At 41.3% G+C, this 17245-nt stretch overlaps 1 protein-coding gene across 2 annotated transcripts in view; it reads left to right on the top strand.

Moving 5' to 3' along the window:
* Positions 1-17245, top strand: part of cacng5a (calcium channel, voltage-dependent, gamma subunit 5a) — a 90694-nt gene that overhangs the window by 24314 nt on the left and 49135 nt on the right. The window contains exon 1 of one of the 2 annotated variants that reach the window (XM_060918141.1): positions 6483-6523. The exons of the other annotated variant lie outside the window; for it this stretch is intronic. The gene's annotated coding sequence lies outside the window, so the exon portion shown is untranslated. Of the gene's footprint in view, positions 1-6482; positions 6524-17245 lie in introns of those variants that run through there. 2 annotated transcript variants of the gene reach the window in all.

Raw genomic sequence — 17245 nt, 5'->3', positions numbered from 1 at the left:
GTCTGGACTGTTTGTATCGTATAATTTTGCTGGCGCTCCTAGAAGCCAAATGGTAATACATGTGTTAAAATTATAACAACGACCGAGCGAACCACGACAAGAGAGCGCTCATTTTATAGCAAAATTCTAGCAACACGAAATAAAATTCTTCCATGATATTATTGAGAAATCTTTTGAATCTCATCTGAGATAAAATGATCACTGCAAACACGAGCTGTTTTGGTTTTAGCCTCTGTCAGATCAGCCCTGCCGATGTTGTTCAGCCGTGATCGTCTCCTCTCCGTACTAAGCCTCAGAGTTTCCTCGCTTTCTTTTCAAATCATGGACGGAATTCTAAAAAATCGGAACGTGCCACAGTCACGAGTACTGTTGTGACAATGACCATATACAGCACAAAGATATGGCATAGCTAAAAGAACGCTTAAAGCAGTGGAAAAACGAAGAGAGTTGTGCACGCATGACTATGTTTTGAATGGAATGTCGCTTGACCCCGCATTTGTATATCCATCGACATGGCCGACATCCTGGTTTCTATTTTGCTTTGACGTCACTTGCAAGTCAAGGATAGCACACACCTTTCATATAGGACTGATGAGAATACTTTGACGTGTAAGGGTCAGAGTACAGTGCCAACTTCCTGAGAACCTCTGGAGCAGTTAGGGGTGAAGATCCCATTGGTGGACTGAGATCCTTTTGTTACTAGCTCACCGTTAACCCCTGTCAGTCCTGGGATTTGAACTCATGCGCTTCTGTTCATGGATGGAGATTCTTGCCTCTGCAAATCCCCAGACATAAGGCCATCCTTAAAAAAAATCCGTTTCCTGTCCACCGGGTGAGCAAAAAAATTTTCAGTTGGGAGGGAGGGATTTTTTTTTTTTTAATATATATGGATGGATAAGAAATCGCAATGCTGTGTTTGCTTTTTCTTTCAGTACTTTTTTATTACAAAAGCAGACACATTTAATAAAATGACAGTTTAATCAACTGAAACTTGTACAAAAACTTTAAGTTAGCATTTTAAATGCTGACTGCAACATTTGCAAAACTTTTACAAAGGTACTTAAAATGTCCGACACACGGACTTTTTGTAGTTCTAAATCGACCGTTAGGCCTAGTTCGGATGAAATTACACTATTAAAATGATCACTGAATGATTTGTTTTTCTGAATCTTTACTATTTTATTGTTCGCTAGAATACTATTTTGCGATTTCGCACTTAAGCAAATGTTTGAAAACTCCGGATCTCCTTCCTTCATGGTGGCTGCCATTTTTTTGTGCTGCACGGCGCATGCGCAGAGCTGATTCAGTTCAGAGTGCGCACGTACTCGGCGGAGGCAGTAGTGTGTCGGGGCTGTCGGAGGCGACATCGGAGGGAGCAGAAGCAGAGATAACGCTTATTTTGTCTCCAGTAAACCAGTCTTCTCTCGTTCAATTACGTGCTGGCATCAAAAGACACCGTTGGTTGTAAATGAAACCAAACTGAGTGGTTGGAGTGTATTTTCATACACAAATGGAGAAATGTTCGCTGAGTGTTTAATTGTGTAGCCCCACTGCAGACCGTTGTCGTTGTTAATTCATAGCATGCTCAGCTGCGTGAATGTGTCATGCACCGAAAATAAGAGATTTACAAGCCAGGAACGCCTCATGATGCAATACGCAAGAAAAGAAAGAAGATTTACTGCCATTTTACTTTGTATTTGAGTAAAGTGAATAAATAAATGGTCTGTGGAAAATACATTTAATCCTGGGAACTGCGTGCACAGGAGTTTATTTTGTGTTTACCGGAAACAGAACATTTTTTAATAATGGCCTAATGAATTAATTGCCTTCATTTCACATTCTTATTTTTCTTCCTCACACATTCCATGGAAATATCTGTTACGAGCAAAACATTTTCAACACCATCCATGTTGTACTATCATACAGAAACATTTCTTGCACCTGGATTGCAGTATACTCCATTTGTCAAATGATTTCTCGAGCCATTCCAAGGAAATGATAAACTACCCTAAAGTGTTAGTGGAAAGCTGATGGAGGAGATAAGCAGCAGAAACGCTGTTACCGTTCTCATCATAACAAGCCCATTCTTGCCCAGAACAGCTTTCCATTCCAGGACATTTGTGTGAATTGCTATCAAGCATGAATAAGATATGGCTTTGTATTCCACTGAGACCAGGCATAGTAACATCATAAGAAACATCAGCTGCAGGAAAATGAAAAATTGTATTACTTCTTATGTGCAAAGACCTTGTAAACCATCCATCCATCCATCCATTATCTGTAGCCGCTTATCCTGTTCTACAGGGTCGCAGGCAAGCTGGAGCCTATCCCAGCTGACTATGGGCGAGAGGTGGGGTACACCCTGGACAAGTCGCCAGGTCATCACAGGGCTGACATAGAGACAAACAACCATTCACACCTACGGTCAATTTAGAGCCACCAGTTAACCTAACCTGCATGTCTTTGGACTGTAGGGGAAACCGGAGCACCCGGAGGAAACCCACGCGGACACGGGGAGAACATGCAAACTCCACACAGAAAGGCCGCTGGGCTCGAACCCAGGACCTTCTTGCTGTGAGGCGACAGCTCTAACCACTACACCACCGTGCCGCCCCCTTGTAAACTAATTTTAAATAAATATTAAACACAAGTGAAACATATATACACCACTTCTTCCATGTTTGATTTAAAGGACACATAAATATGAACCATCTGGAACCACTTGGTGTCCTCTCGTTTGCCAATAATAAACTACTGTCATTTATATTCAGCAGAGATTAGCATGGGATTCTAAAGATTGCACAAAAAGGCCTTTGAAACATTAATGGTGCAGAGAAACAGAGCCGGAACTAAGAGAATGAGAGATCAAACTGAGACTGTGATCCACAGTATGGGACCATAAACACAAAGAGCTCACAGCAAGATGAATATAAATACAGTGTCCTAAGGGGCATTGAACTGGCCACTATTAATGCCTCCGATTTGCTATTCAGAAGCGTGCTAGGATTTGTGAGGGATTTTAGTTGTGCAGATGCACACAAAAAAAAGCATAAATGTTTGGAAACGTGCATATCCGTATCAGGAGGCTATTACAGTGCTGTTTATTTCAGGGTACCAAGATTAATAGGATGTTTTTGGCATTAGTTAATGTTCGAGTTAAATAGATTACCATAAACAGAAGGCTATAACCACTTCAGATAATTCACTACATGATAGATAGCAGCAGGATGAATTCTGCAATGAATAGAAACTTCTTACTGGCTTAGTTCCCACCAAATGACAAATGAGTTGCACCAGGACACAAAACCCATAATGAAAACAAAACTGAAGGCAAAAAGCCTCAGAAATAATCCGGAGCTAAGACGCTTAATTAAGTGTGAAGCCGCGAGCTTGCGACCTTTAACCCTTGGCTGCTCAGCTGCATGCTTGGATTGTATCTTGTATCAGTTGGAAGCCACACTGGATGAAAGCGGGCACCAGTAGGGAAGATGTTTACTTAATGCATTACCTTTGGAGCAATGTATATAAAGTGACGTAGCTTTTGTGTAGTTCATTCCGTATAGGCATGAACACCATTGACTTCTGCTGGCTTTTTGACGCCCAGTGCAGGACAATTCAAATGAACTGATTTTTAGAAATCTATAAATAGACAGGTGACAAAGTCTCTTAGTAAGATGTTGGGCCACGACAAGAAAGCTTCACTGCAGCTTGGCACAGATTCTGCAAGTCCCGGGAACTGTATTAGAGCCTTGAACAGCATTCTTCCAAAAGATATTCCATCAGGTGGTGTTTTGATGATGGTGGTAGAGACTGCTATCAACAACTAACATGTTCAAAAAACCCTCAAGGAGTGAGATCTGTGGATTATCCATCCATTACCGCTTATCCTGTGCTGGGTTGCGGACAAGCTGGAGCCTATTCCAGCTGACTATGGGCGAGAGGCGGGGTACACCCTGGACAAGTCGCCAAATCATCACAGGGCTGATAGATAGAGACAACCAACTGTTCACACTCACATTCATACCTATGGTCAATTTAGAGCCACCTGCATGTCTTTGGACTGTGAGGGAAACCGGAGCACCCGGAGGAAACCCATGCAGACATGGGGAGAACATGCAAACTCCACGTAGAAAGGCTCCTATTGGCCACTGGGCTCGAACCCAGGACCTTCTTGCTGTGAGGCGACAGTGCTAACCACTACACCACCATGCCACCAGATCTGTGGATCATGAATGGCATATAAATACAAACATAATGTTCATGCTCGTTAAAGGGGTACAAAATGTAATATATACGGTTGCTGATGTGACAAAGTAACGTATTCTTAAGTATTCTATCAAATTTATATACTAGAAAACAACGAAATATCTTGGTAATTGTAAATATAATACTTTATACGCTAAACCGCACAAGAGTCGCCATTTTTAAAAGACCGTGACGTCAGCGCTACCCACTGCACTAGCGGAACTCTCCGAAATAGAGGAGATAAGCGTGTAATCATGGCGTCGGGCGCATCAAGTGAAAGCGACAGCTCTGTCGAATCATACGAAGAGATCCCGCAAGACACACTGCAAGCAGGCTATGGCTTAGAAGGGTACCAGTTTGAACCTAGGAGAGGTACTCTCGACTCCGGTGATGAAATAAGAGAAGAAAGCTCGGATGACGGCGAGGATGAGACTGATGCTGACCATGGGCATGGCGAGAGTGGGGCAGAGCGTCTGCGTGCAGGTGACACGGCATAGTGCTCGTGCGGAAAATGTAACGTGGAGTTGCTCACGAGTCCAGCAGAATTTATTTGCTGCAATGAGATAGGCGCCACCCGTAGACTTGCGAAATCGTCGCAAGAGGCAGAAACAGGTATTTCATACGTGCTATTCCCAACCTCAATGAGCCAACACAACTGGGCACATACATACGTCATGAGTGTTACGCAGAGAAAATGAACGTGCATTCTGATTGGATAAAATTAATATCATGGCGGGCTGTTCAAACTGCGGAAATAGTTTGCTCGAGCTACTTTCAAAACACTAACTTTCCAACCTTAGAACAAAAAAACTTTTGTAAGTCTTGAATAAGGTTCATCAATGTGTGTTTTATTGTTATATTTACTCTATATATTGCCCTCTGTTCCCCTTTAAAACAAAACTATTCAGGGACCCATTGTGTCCTGGGGACGGGGCATTACCAGCTTTTAATTTGTCACGCGTCATGTTTATGTGTCAAGGTTAATGGAAACCAAACGTGGCAATGATTTCATAAAAAATGTCTGGCCACAAGCAGCATATGTCTTGAGAGATCTATTATTGTCCATGTCTAGAAAGGCAGCTTTCTCTCGCTTTCTTTATTGCACTCTTTCTCTTTCCCTTAATTGTCAAAAGCAATTTATTAAAATGAATCTCTTTGGCAGCGAGTGGTTGCATCTGTAATGGCATACATCCAACTCTGAAGCATCAAATTGAAACATACAGAGACACACAGTGAAGGAAGTCAGTTAGTTACAGGGACCTACTCGGATCCCCCGTACACAGATACTGTATAGAGTTGACTCTTGATTTGGTTTATAGCCTTTTTATGGGCAGATAAACACATCTCATGCATTAGCAGGTTAACTAACAGACAGTTGGCGATAAAAGCACTTTCTGATACTAGTCAATTTCCTTTCCTTTCCTCTTATCAGCATTCTAACGCTCTCCTGGTCCCAGTGATTTATGCAATCCCAAACTGTCACCATGGTTTCAGCTATAAAGGCGCCCTATTATGAAGCAAAGCTGCTTCAGTTTGATTTGCATAGTGTGCTAAGAAACAGTACAGGGAAAAGACGTGTGTGTGTGTGTGTGTGTGTGTGTCAGAAGCTCACAACCTGGTGTTGCCTAACTCGTGGCTAATGAGTAGTTCTGAATCAGCACATGTGCAGGCAGGTGAATGGTTGTGATTTGAGGCATTTTAGCATAATGACTTAACTAAAAGGCATGCTAGGCTTCTGAAGTAGTGACTCTGTTAGTGCACACAAACCCCAGTCAGAAAATTTAGATAAAGGAAATAAAGACAGGCATGAGTTAGCTAGATGTCAGATATGTAATAAATTAGCACATGGTATACAAACCAGGCTTGTAGCACTCGAATCTGACTCGTGCCCGAATTTTAAGGACTTGTGACTTGACTCGGTCTTGGACTCAGACTCGTGCATTAACTGCATTCGGACTCGTAAATTGGAGACGAGGACTCAGATTTTTTCTTCATTTTTTGTAACATGCCATAATAATTTGGCATAAGATATTTATATCAAAATAAATTTTTATACTAATTTCGTGCAAGAGAATGCACATTCACCTGTACATACGTCATGTTCAGGAACAAATTAACGTTAATGGCGCTAAAATGCCTGGAGAGACGCCCCTAGGATTGTCCGCTTTGCTTATACAGACTTCTCGTGCAGTGGGAAAAATACACTGCTGTGTGTTCCATATGCAGAAGAACTATCAAGGAGACGACGGGGACGACCTCAAACTTCAATCGTCATTTGGTAAGACTCCACCCAGAGAAGGAAGTGACACGCTATGTTCATTGTTCTGTTGATAGCGGGGCTTGTTTGCTGAGCGATGAACTAGCAAGTGTTAACCCTCGGTCATGTTATTTGCCCTGTTGATAGTGGGCGGGGCTTGCTGAGCGATGAACAAGCTTTTTATCTGTAGCCTGTTAACTAAAATGGGACAGTCGAGCAGGAACGTTAGTCCGACACAGTAGCAGAGACGGTTTCGCATAAAGGCAGCAACAGCCACCATCAAATGGTGCGGTTGGAGTCTTGGGCCCTGTCCACACGGCAACGGATTCAGGTGACTCCGATACAATTGCTTATCGTTTAGGCCTGGCGTCCACACGGCACCGGTGTTTTGGGTGCCCAAAACGCAATCTTTTTGAGAACAGGTTCCAGAGTGGAAAGATCTGGCAACGTTGCCGTTGTGAAGTCGTCTGGATGAGTAGAACGGATTTGTTTACGATGACGTCACAACCACATGACTGGGAGTGCTTCACGCCGGGTAGAAGTGTAACGAATATCACCAGGAAAAAGCCTTACAGAGCACTAGTGAGAGTGAAACACGAGCTTGGATATTATTATTATTATTATTATGTTCAGTGTTAGTTCACAGTAGTAATGCAAGAAGCAGAATAGTGACAGTAATAGTGAAGCAGAAACATGCAATTGTACAAACACTGCAGCTCTACAGCAAAATATTCATTTATGAAATGGTCTGATTCTTAACACCAGTAGTGCCAATGATCTTCTCATTGCGATGCGAGTTGTCAACAAATCCTATAACTTGGTTCATGAAACGCGCTTACAAAATATTTTCACTGTGAATATTTATTGTGTAATGGTGCAATCCCGCCAGCAAAAATAGGGGAAAAAAGGAGCGATCTCACCTCTTCAGACGTTGATTTAAGTCCGACAATACATTCCTCAAAAAGGGTGTAGAGGAGCAAATGAATCCAATTTATTCCGGACCATTAAAGACGCCGCCTTCCGCGTAGAATCATACGTCATCCTCGCCGCCATATTGGAGAGGTCAAAGCGGAGAATACTAAAGATTAGCTGCGTTTAACTGTACCAACAGGTTTACCGTCCAGACGAGATCTTATGGGATTACCTTTCACAGGTGAGAAGCAACAAATTAATCCATCAACGTGTATCATTCAATTTATTCCGGACCATTGAAGACGCCGCCTTCCGCGTAGAATCATACGTCATCCTCGCCGCCATTTTGGATAGGTCAAAGCAGAGAATAAAGATTAGCTGCGTTTAACTGTACCAACAGGTTTTCTGTCCAAAGGAGATCACATGGGATTACCTTTCACAGGTGAGACTGGAAAAATACTTTTCATTGTATTTGGTCATTATAATGTAATTTTACAAACAGATTTTCCTGACTTTGTGGCTAATATGAAGTCTCGCGCATAATAGTTTATGCGCATGCGTCGTTACTTCTTCTATTGTTCTGGTGTCTCCGAAGGGACCGTCTTACAGCGCCCCTAGAGGTGTGGCATGTGTATTGCATCGTTTTCAGCAAGCATTGCGTTGCCATATGGACCTGATATTTTACTGATTGTTGCCCATTTGGACGCGATATATTTTTAAATAACATCTCGTTGCCATTGTCGTGTGGATGTAGCCTTGTTCTCGGACTCGACTCGATCTTTTCTTGAATGAATTGGACTTGACTTGGACTTGAACACTGGAGACTCGAGACTGGACTCAGACTCCAGGTTTAGTGACTCGACTACAACACTGATACAAACACATTCTCCATTACGTCAGAATAAATTGATTCATATGGAATGGTAAAGGATCCTATTTATACTGCACAGTATATTGTTTATTAAGTGTTATCACCATCTTAGTCTTTTGCTGTTTGTTTTTTTTAAATTATCTTCATTGAGGACGCCAATGTCATAGAAGTGATTTACAGAAGGGTCCTTAAAAATATAAATAAAACTAAAATTTATAAAAAGAATACAGGTAAAATTGTGCAGCTATGACACTGTGCATTTTAAATATATCTCTTCTGACTAGAAAACTACTTTGCAGTAGAGCCCTGCACTCCTGCGGGAGACCCGTGGGACCCGACGCAAAGCAGTGCGGCGCGGGACAAATTTTGAAAGCTCATTACGGGCGCGGGCGGGAGGGGGAGTGCACAATGCGGGCGGGAGAGGTGATAAGCTGCAGTCCCGCTAACTAAAAACGTGTTTAAAATAAAATTTATAAATTATTAATTTATGTCTATCATATATAATTTGTGCTGGATATTTTATTTGGCATTAATAAAAACATTTTAAGATGCCTAAATTTGCGGATGTGGTCTAATCTCACGTACGTTTCCGATTCCTTTCCGCTCTTCCGTGTTTGAGATCTCCGATCATGGCAGAAGAGCAGAGCTCCTCTAGTGAAGCTCACAGTGCTTCAGAAGTAAGTGCTGCTTTAAAAAGAGGTACATTTACCGTTAAAAAGTCAAGAGTCCTGAAATCAGACATTTGGAAGTCGTTCTCACTTGTGTACGACGCAGAGGGAAATCAGCTGCCCTTTGCTTGTTGTGATAAGTCTCCTGGCAACGCGCACCCTCGCTACGTGCGCTAGGTGAAGGATCAGTCAGTGGAGAGCTCAGCTAAGCTCAGCATGTTTAATTCCCCAAGCCAATGACAAGAACTTTCATGAGAAATAACGCGAACGTCTGCATCATGCGGGATTTGCGGGCGGGAGCGGGACTGAAAATCATAATTCTTTGCGGGAACAGGCGGGAGCGGGACTGAAAATTCTGTCCCGCGCAGACCTCTACTTTCCAGAGGCCTTTTTTAAACTTTCTTAATGATGTCCCTTCCCTCAAGGACTTATCTAACTTGTTCCAATCGTCTACAACAAAATTTGTAGACCTCCACAAGTCCCAGTTTCTCCTGCCTGCTGTTTTTCAAATATTACTGTTAAATCTACATGGGTGCAAGTTTTCCGGCATGTGCCGGAAGCTCTGTTTTTTCCGGTTCTGAAAAAGTCATTTTTCCAAATCGTGTAAATCTGTTGAGATTTTGGGGGGTATAGGGTGGCCCTCTCACTGTCTCACTCTCAGCGTATTACCGGGTTACCGCGGTACAGTCTGTGCATGAGACAAATCTTTTCATCTTGTCTTCGCCACAAACCTCATTCAATTTATACGCCGCTCACCGACGAGCGGTCCCGACTAGCCTGTTGTTTCACGGTGTTATACATGTGTGATATCATGTTTCACGCACGTAGCACGTTGTTCGACCAAATCAACACAGCTATTCCCATGAGTCGCCGTTTCTTTTGGTGCAAGTTAGAACGGTGCTTTTGATTGGCTCACTGTTAACTGCCGTCCAATGAAACTTCAGCTTTTATAATAAGCCTTATTTCGCTTCCCTCCCTTGCGACAGATCCACGTGCTTTGCTTCTGGTTGCTGATCAAAATATGTCAGAATGAAGTTTTTATCAGAAGGCTCCAATACAAAAGAATTAGAAAAGACGTCTAGAAATAAATGGAGATGGGAATGGTTAAGCGAGTGTGACAAAAACGGTGACAAATGGGGAATATGGCTGAGAAAACCGGACGTCCCGGGAGTTGCGTATTGTGACTGTTGTTCAAAGACCATCAAGTACGGCTCCAGCGGGAAGAAGGGACTTAAAAGCCACGCCGATGAGACTAATCACTTTTCTTATTTTTGTGCTATGTAGTAATAAGTGAATTCAAAACATTTATTGGTGATTTAAATTGTCATCTGATATTGTGTGATGTGCAAATGCAATGTGCTTTCTTCTAGAATTGAAATTATTTATCACAAGTATCTGCTTTTATAAACGTGTTGGTTTTTTTTTACATTTGATTACCTTTCAGTTATTAAATAAAAGTAAGGTAGGTCTTGAAATAAGTTTGTTAGCTTTTTTATCATCTTTTCTAATGTGGTTGTTAGGTTGAAAACTCATTTGTAGTCAGTAATGGATTATAAAATATAGATATTTTTGTATATGGAAAAAGCTGAATCTTGTTATTTGCTAAAATCCAGGAGTTTCTGAGGACATCAAGACATGTGGCCTCTTTATTTTAACTCAAGCTGTGTATACAGTTGTGTTCACAATTATTCAACCCCCACTGAAATTAAGTGTTTTGGCCAGTTTGACATTGATTTTGATCATTTCAGTCATCTTATTTACAATTAAATCAAAGAGGCACTTGTAAATTATACAAATATAACATTTATAATAAAATGACCACAAATGTCTTTTCTGTGCTCACATCATTATCAGTTTTATTCAACCCCCAAGTGACATTCATTCTTAGTACTTAGTACAACGTCCTTTTCCAGTTATAACATCTTTCAAGCGTGAAGCATAGCTTGACAAGTGTCTTGCAGCGACCAACGGGTATCTTAGCCCATTCTTCATGGGCAAAAGCCTCCAGTTCAGTCACATTCTTTAGGCTTGCGCGCTGCAACTGCCTTCTTTAGGTCCCACCAGAGGTTCTCAATCGGATTTAAGTCTGGTGACTGCGATGGCCACTCCAGAATGTTCCAGCCCTTCATCTTCAACCATGCTCTAGTGGACTTGGATGTGTGCTTAGGATCATTGTCCTGTTGAAAGGTCCAACGTCTCCCAAGCCGCAGGTTTGTGACAGACTCCATCACATTTTCTTCCAAGATTTCCTGGTACTGAAGAGAATTCATGGTACCCTGCACACGATGAAGCTTCCCTGTACCATTAGAAGCAAAACAGCCCCAAAGCATAATTGACCCCCCGCCATGCTTCACATTAGGCAAGGTGTTCTTTTCTTCATAGGCCTGGTTCTTCCTCCTCCAAACATAGCGCTGGTCCATGGGCCCAAACAGTTCTAATTTAGTTTCATCAGTCCACAGAACACTTTCCCAAAACTTTTGTGGCTTGTCCACATGACTTTTGGCATACTGCAGTCGACTTTTCTTATTCTTTGGAGTCAGCAAGGGGGTGCGCCTGGGAGTTCTGGCATAGAGGCCGTCATTATGCAGTGTGCGCCTTATTGTCTGTGCTGAAACCTCAATGCCCACATCTGACAGATCTTTTTTCAGTTCCTCACCAGTCACACGGGGGTTTTTATCCACCTGGCGCTTCAGGTAGCACACAGCAGTCGCCGTCAGGATCTTCTTTCTGCCACGACCAGGTAGCGTTTCCACTGTGCCCTTTGCCTTGAATTTACAGATGATGCTTCCGATAGTATCTCTTGGAATGTTTAACATTTTGGAAATCATCTTATATCCATTGCCATTCTTGTGAAGAGAAATAACCTCTTCTCTTGTCTTCTGGGACCATTCTCTTGCCTTCACCATGTTTGTCAACACACCAGTAAATGTCTAGAAGGAGCTGAGTATCACAGTCCTTTTAAATCTGCCTAATTGGTGCTTATTATGCTTGATTGATGCTCGTTGACATCCACAGGTGTTTTCAGTACCTGATTGAAAACACTTGAATGAACCTCTGTTCTTAAGAGTGGTAGTCTTAGGCCCTGTCCACACGGCAACGGATTCAGGTGACTCCGATACAATTGCTTATCGTTTAGGCCTGGCGTCCACACGGCACCGGTGTTTTGGGTGCCCAAAACGCAATCTTTTTGAGAACGGGTTCCAGAGTGGAAAGATCTGGCAACGTTGCCGTTGTGAAGTCGTCTGGATGAGTAGAACGGATTTGTTTACGATGACGTCACAACCACATGACTGTCAGTGCTTCACGCCGGGTAGAAGTGTAACGAATATCACCAGGAAAAAGCCTTACAGAGCACTAGTGAGAGTGAAACACGAGCTTGATTATTATTATTATTACGTTCAGTATTAGTTCACAGTAGTAATGCAAGAAGCAGAATAGTGACAGTAATAGTGAAGCAGAAACATGCAATTGTACAAACACTGCAGCTCTACAGCAAAATATTCATTTATGAAATGGTCTGATTCTTAACACCAGTAGTGCCAATGATCTTCTCATTGCGATGCGATGTGAGTTGTCAACAAATCCTATAACTTGGTTCATGAAACACGCTTACAAAATATTTTCACTGTGAATATTTATTGTGTAATGGTGCAATCCCGCCAGCAAAAATAGGGGAAAAAAGGAGCGATCTCACCTCTTCAGATGTTAATTTAAGTCCGACAATACATTCCTCAAAAAGGGCGTAGAGGAGCAAATTAATCCAATTTATTCCGGACCATTAAAGACGCCGCCTTCCGCGTAGAATCATACGTCATCCTCGCCGCCATATTGGAGAGGTCAAAGCGGAGAATAAAGATTAGCTGCGTTTAACTGTACCAACAGGTTTACCGTCCAAACGAGATCACATGGGATTACCTTTCACAGGTGAGAAACAACAAATTAATCCATCAACGTGTATCATTCAATTTATTCCGGACCATTAAAGATGCCGCCTTCCGCGTAGAATCATACGTCATCCTCGCCGCCATTTTGGATAGGTCAAAGCGGAGAATAAAGATTAGCTGCGTTTAACTGTACCAACAGGTTTTCTGTCCAAACGAGATCACATGGGATTACCTTTCACAGGTGAGACTGGAAAAATACTTTTCATTGTATTTGGTCATTATAATGTAATTTTACAAACAGATTTTCCTGACTTTGTGGCTAATATGAAGTCTCGCGCATAATAGTTTATGCGCATGCGTCCTTACTTCTTCTGTTCTGGTGTCTCCGAAGGGACCGTCTTACAGCGCCCCTAGAGGTGTGGCATGTGTATTGCATCGTTTTCAGCAAGCGTTGCGTTGCCATATGGACCTGATATTTTACTGATAGTTGCCCATTTGGACACGATATATTTTTAAATAACATCTCGTTGCCGTTGTCGTGTGGATGTAGCCTTAAAGGGGTTGAATAATTGTGTCAATGAAGAAATCACAAAAAGGCCATTTAATACTTTATTACAAAAGCAATTGATGTCATTTTAGTTGCATTTGGTTCTTTAACAAGTCCTTGTAAGATGTCATTATGAACACAATTACAAATGTACACTGAATTCCCTAAAACCCTTTACAGCATTGGGGGTTGAATAATTTTGAACACAACTGTATATTGTAAAAAAGGTATCACAGCAAAAGCATACTAAAAATGGTTGTTTCAACATTTAAATTAGTAGTTGCTAGATGTTTTGAAATATCAAGCCTTGTACTTGAAATATTATTTCAGATGAATTGATGAAATGTATTAAACATTTGATGTGAATATGCGCCATGCACGTCTGACTTTGTCAGACTTTTCAGGTTTTTGAAAATGTTATACTTGCACCCATGAATCTAGTGTTGTAGTTGTGATAAGCCTTATTGAAATTAATTTCAAACTCCTGAGCGAACAGTTGGTTTAGACACTCGTAAATGAAAGTAGCTCGATGTTCAGCGCATCTGTGGCTGAGCGGCTTCCACTTCAGCTTTTTTAAGGTCTCCGTTCCTGATGAAAAAAAAAGGTAAATCCAAAATTGTGTGTGCTGCTTTATTGCGGAGAACTTGAAGTTGCGCCATAAGAGCAGAATTTCCCCTATCGCCTCATATGATATCTGCATAGTTGAAAATAGGCACGGTATAACTGTTAAAAAATAATATCCGGGCCTCTAGGGCTAAACAAGCCTTGATTTGCCTGAGAAGACCCAGCTTCTTATTTATCCTGGTACTTATGTAATCTATATGATCTTCCCAGCTCAAGCTGGTATTAATAACAGCCCCTAAATAACTAAATGAAGTTACAGCTTCTAGAACATTGTTGCCAACAGAAATAGCAACAGAACCCACTTTACTTAAGCGTTGGCTACTCCTGATGAGAATGAACCTAGATTTCTTAATGCCTAGAGTAAGTAGATTAGACTCAAGCCAAGAACAAACTCGAGATAAATCAGAATTTAACATGGATTCAGTGTCATGCAGAGACTTAGATGATATATATATAAAACTGTGTCATCAGCATAAAGAGTCACATTGCAGTGTTCCAGAACATTAGGCAAGTCATTGATGTAGATGATGAATAACAGTGGACCCAAGATGAAGCCTTGGGGAACTCCAGTAGATATGTTAGCAAGGTCAGACTGAGCATTACCACAGACAGTGGTTTGACTTCGACTGGAAAGGTATGATTGGAACCAGGAATCGTCAGAGTCAACAATGCTCAACTGCTTTAGCTTCGACAGCAAGATCAAGTGGTTGACAATGTCGAAGGCTTTTGTTAGATCGAGAAATACAGCACCAGTTAGCTTACCATCATCCATAGAAGTAAGAATTTTGCAGTGGCCGTAACTCTTGATGAATTAAGTCTAAATCCATACTGGTTAGGAGAAAGCAGATTGTTGCCAGAAAGATAGTGATGCAGTTGAGAGTGTACTATTTTTTCAAAGACTTTACTGATGGCTGGCAGGATGGACATTGGCCTGTAGTTAGACAGATCTTGCTTATCCCTTTTATAAAAAGAGGTGTTTCCACACTATTGGGAACCTTCCAGCCTTGATAGAAATATTGAATCGAGAGGCCAGAGTAGGAGCAATAATGTCCACAGTGTCTTTCAGCAAATGTGCACTTATCTAATCCCACTGCCTTATTGGGTTTAAACTGTTTAATCAACTTTCCAACACAGTCACTTGAAATTGGTTGAAAAGAAAAGAAAGTGGTGGGATTTCTTGCGTAGTTTGAAAAGCTTTCCAGAAAATATATTCCCAGCAAAGTTTATGCCAATATTGACAAAAAAAAAAAAGTGAGTAAAAGTTACAGGGCTCTACATTAACTTTTGAAACCACTTGTCCTGTCGGGCAAGTTGAAAGGAAATTTACTTGTCCGAATGTGAAGTTGACTTGTCCGAAGAAATATTTGAGAAAAAAACCCACAAACTATTTGTAACCCAACAATCTTTATTGCATTTGTTTCCAAATTCACGACATATGCATAATATCTATGAATCAAAAGTAATCAATACTTGATATACTGAGGCAAAAGTTCAAAAATATAGTAAAACAGACTGATTGATACCATAATTCACCAATTATTATGCTGAAGTTCAGAAGCAATATATTCCAATAGAGTAGGGCTGGGCGATATGGAGAAAAAAAAATATCTCGATATATTTTTGCTATATCTCGATATACGACATATATCTCGATATCTATGCAGGGAAAACAACCCCAAAAAAACAGACACACCAAATTCAGCAAGGTGTTTTTTTTTTTTTTATTGAAGTGCAAACAAGTAGGCAGCCAAGTGCCTAGAGGTAGACAGGTACTAGTAACAAAGTGCTTGTGCACCATTTTTAACATGAATTATCAAACCAAGGAAGTAGTATATTGCCTTATTTTAATTACAAACATAAAACCTGAGGGTAGGCAGTTCTTATAAAGTGCGTCTTAAACATTTAAGATAACAAAAAAAAACCCCTCATTTCATAAATAATAATTTGACTTATAGAAATAATACATATTGCCTTCCTTTTCCTTAAAAACAAAACTCAAACTCATCTCACTGCATTAACTCTCAGCCTGGCACACTCCTCGTACAAAAGTTTGTGGTGTACCTGAAAATGGTTGAACAGGTTCATGGTGCTCGACGCTTTGGTTGCCACCAATTTCTTGCATTCCCGGCAGTAGACCTCTTTCTGTTGTTTGTCCGACGGTTTAAAACCAAAATATCTCCATATAATGGAGCCATTTGTCCTTTTTTTTGGTACGAGTTCTGCCGCCTCTGGGCTTTCTGTGGGCGCCGCCATGTTGAATGAGTTAACACGCCGCCTACACACGAGGAGAGGGGGTACAAACGCAAGAAGGAGGCGGGGTGGGCAGCACCATAGCACAGTGAAGGAAATTAAGCACAGTGGCGAAATCATATTAATTTAGAGCATTATCTCGATTTATACGATATGCCAAAATCTTTTTCGTGTTCATAAAACATATCGATATATTGCAAATCTCGATATATCGCCCACCCCTACAATAGAGTAGAAATTCATCTCATCTCATTATCTCCAGCCGCTTTATCCTGTTCTACAGGGTTGCAGGCAAGCTGGAGCCTATCCCAGCTGACTACGGGCGAAAGGCGGGGTACACCCTGGACAAGTCGCCAGGTCATCACAGGGCTGACACATAGACACAGACAACCATTCACACTCACATTCACACCTACGGTCAATTTAGAGTCACCAGTTAACCTAACCTGCATGTCTTTGGACTGTGGGGGAAACCGGAGCACCCGGAGGAAACCCACGCGGACACGGGGAGAACATGCAAACTCCGCACAGAAAGGCCCTCGCCGGCCACAGGGCTCGAACCCGGACCTTCTTGCTGTGAGGTGACAGCGCTAACCACTACACCACCATGCCGCCCTAGAGTAGAATTTATGAACATAAAATTTTAAGAACAAAATAACTATACTATGAGATCCAGAAACACTAACCATTATATATACACAGATCAGTACTCTGCAGTTCAGTAACAAATATCACAAAAACTAACATTATCATAAAATTTATGACTTGAGATATCACTAGTTTGGACAAGAGAAACAAATAACAACAATGCTACAAATAAAAACAACTGATAACAAAAATCTATTCACTGCAGAAAAAAATTGGACTCCATCAATCATTAATTTATTTATGAGAAATTGAAAACCAGAAAATTAAAATTATATATATTTTCATTTTTAAATTATTAACTTTGAATATATATCCTCCACTGATTAATTGTTGTTGTCT

The sequence above is a fragment of the Neoarius graeffei genome, chromosome 4 (assembly GCF_027579695.1).
Source record: "Neoarius graeffei isolate fNeoGra1 chromosome 4, fNeoGra1.pri, whole genome shotgun sequence".
Lineage (NCBI taxonomy): Eukaryota > Metazoa > Chordata > Actinopteri > Siluriformes > Ariidae > Neoarius > Neoarius graeffei.
The sequence above is the reverse complement of the archived record's forward strand: the minus strand, read 5'-3'. Positions and strand labels throughout refer to the sequence as shown.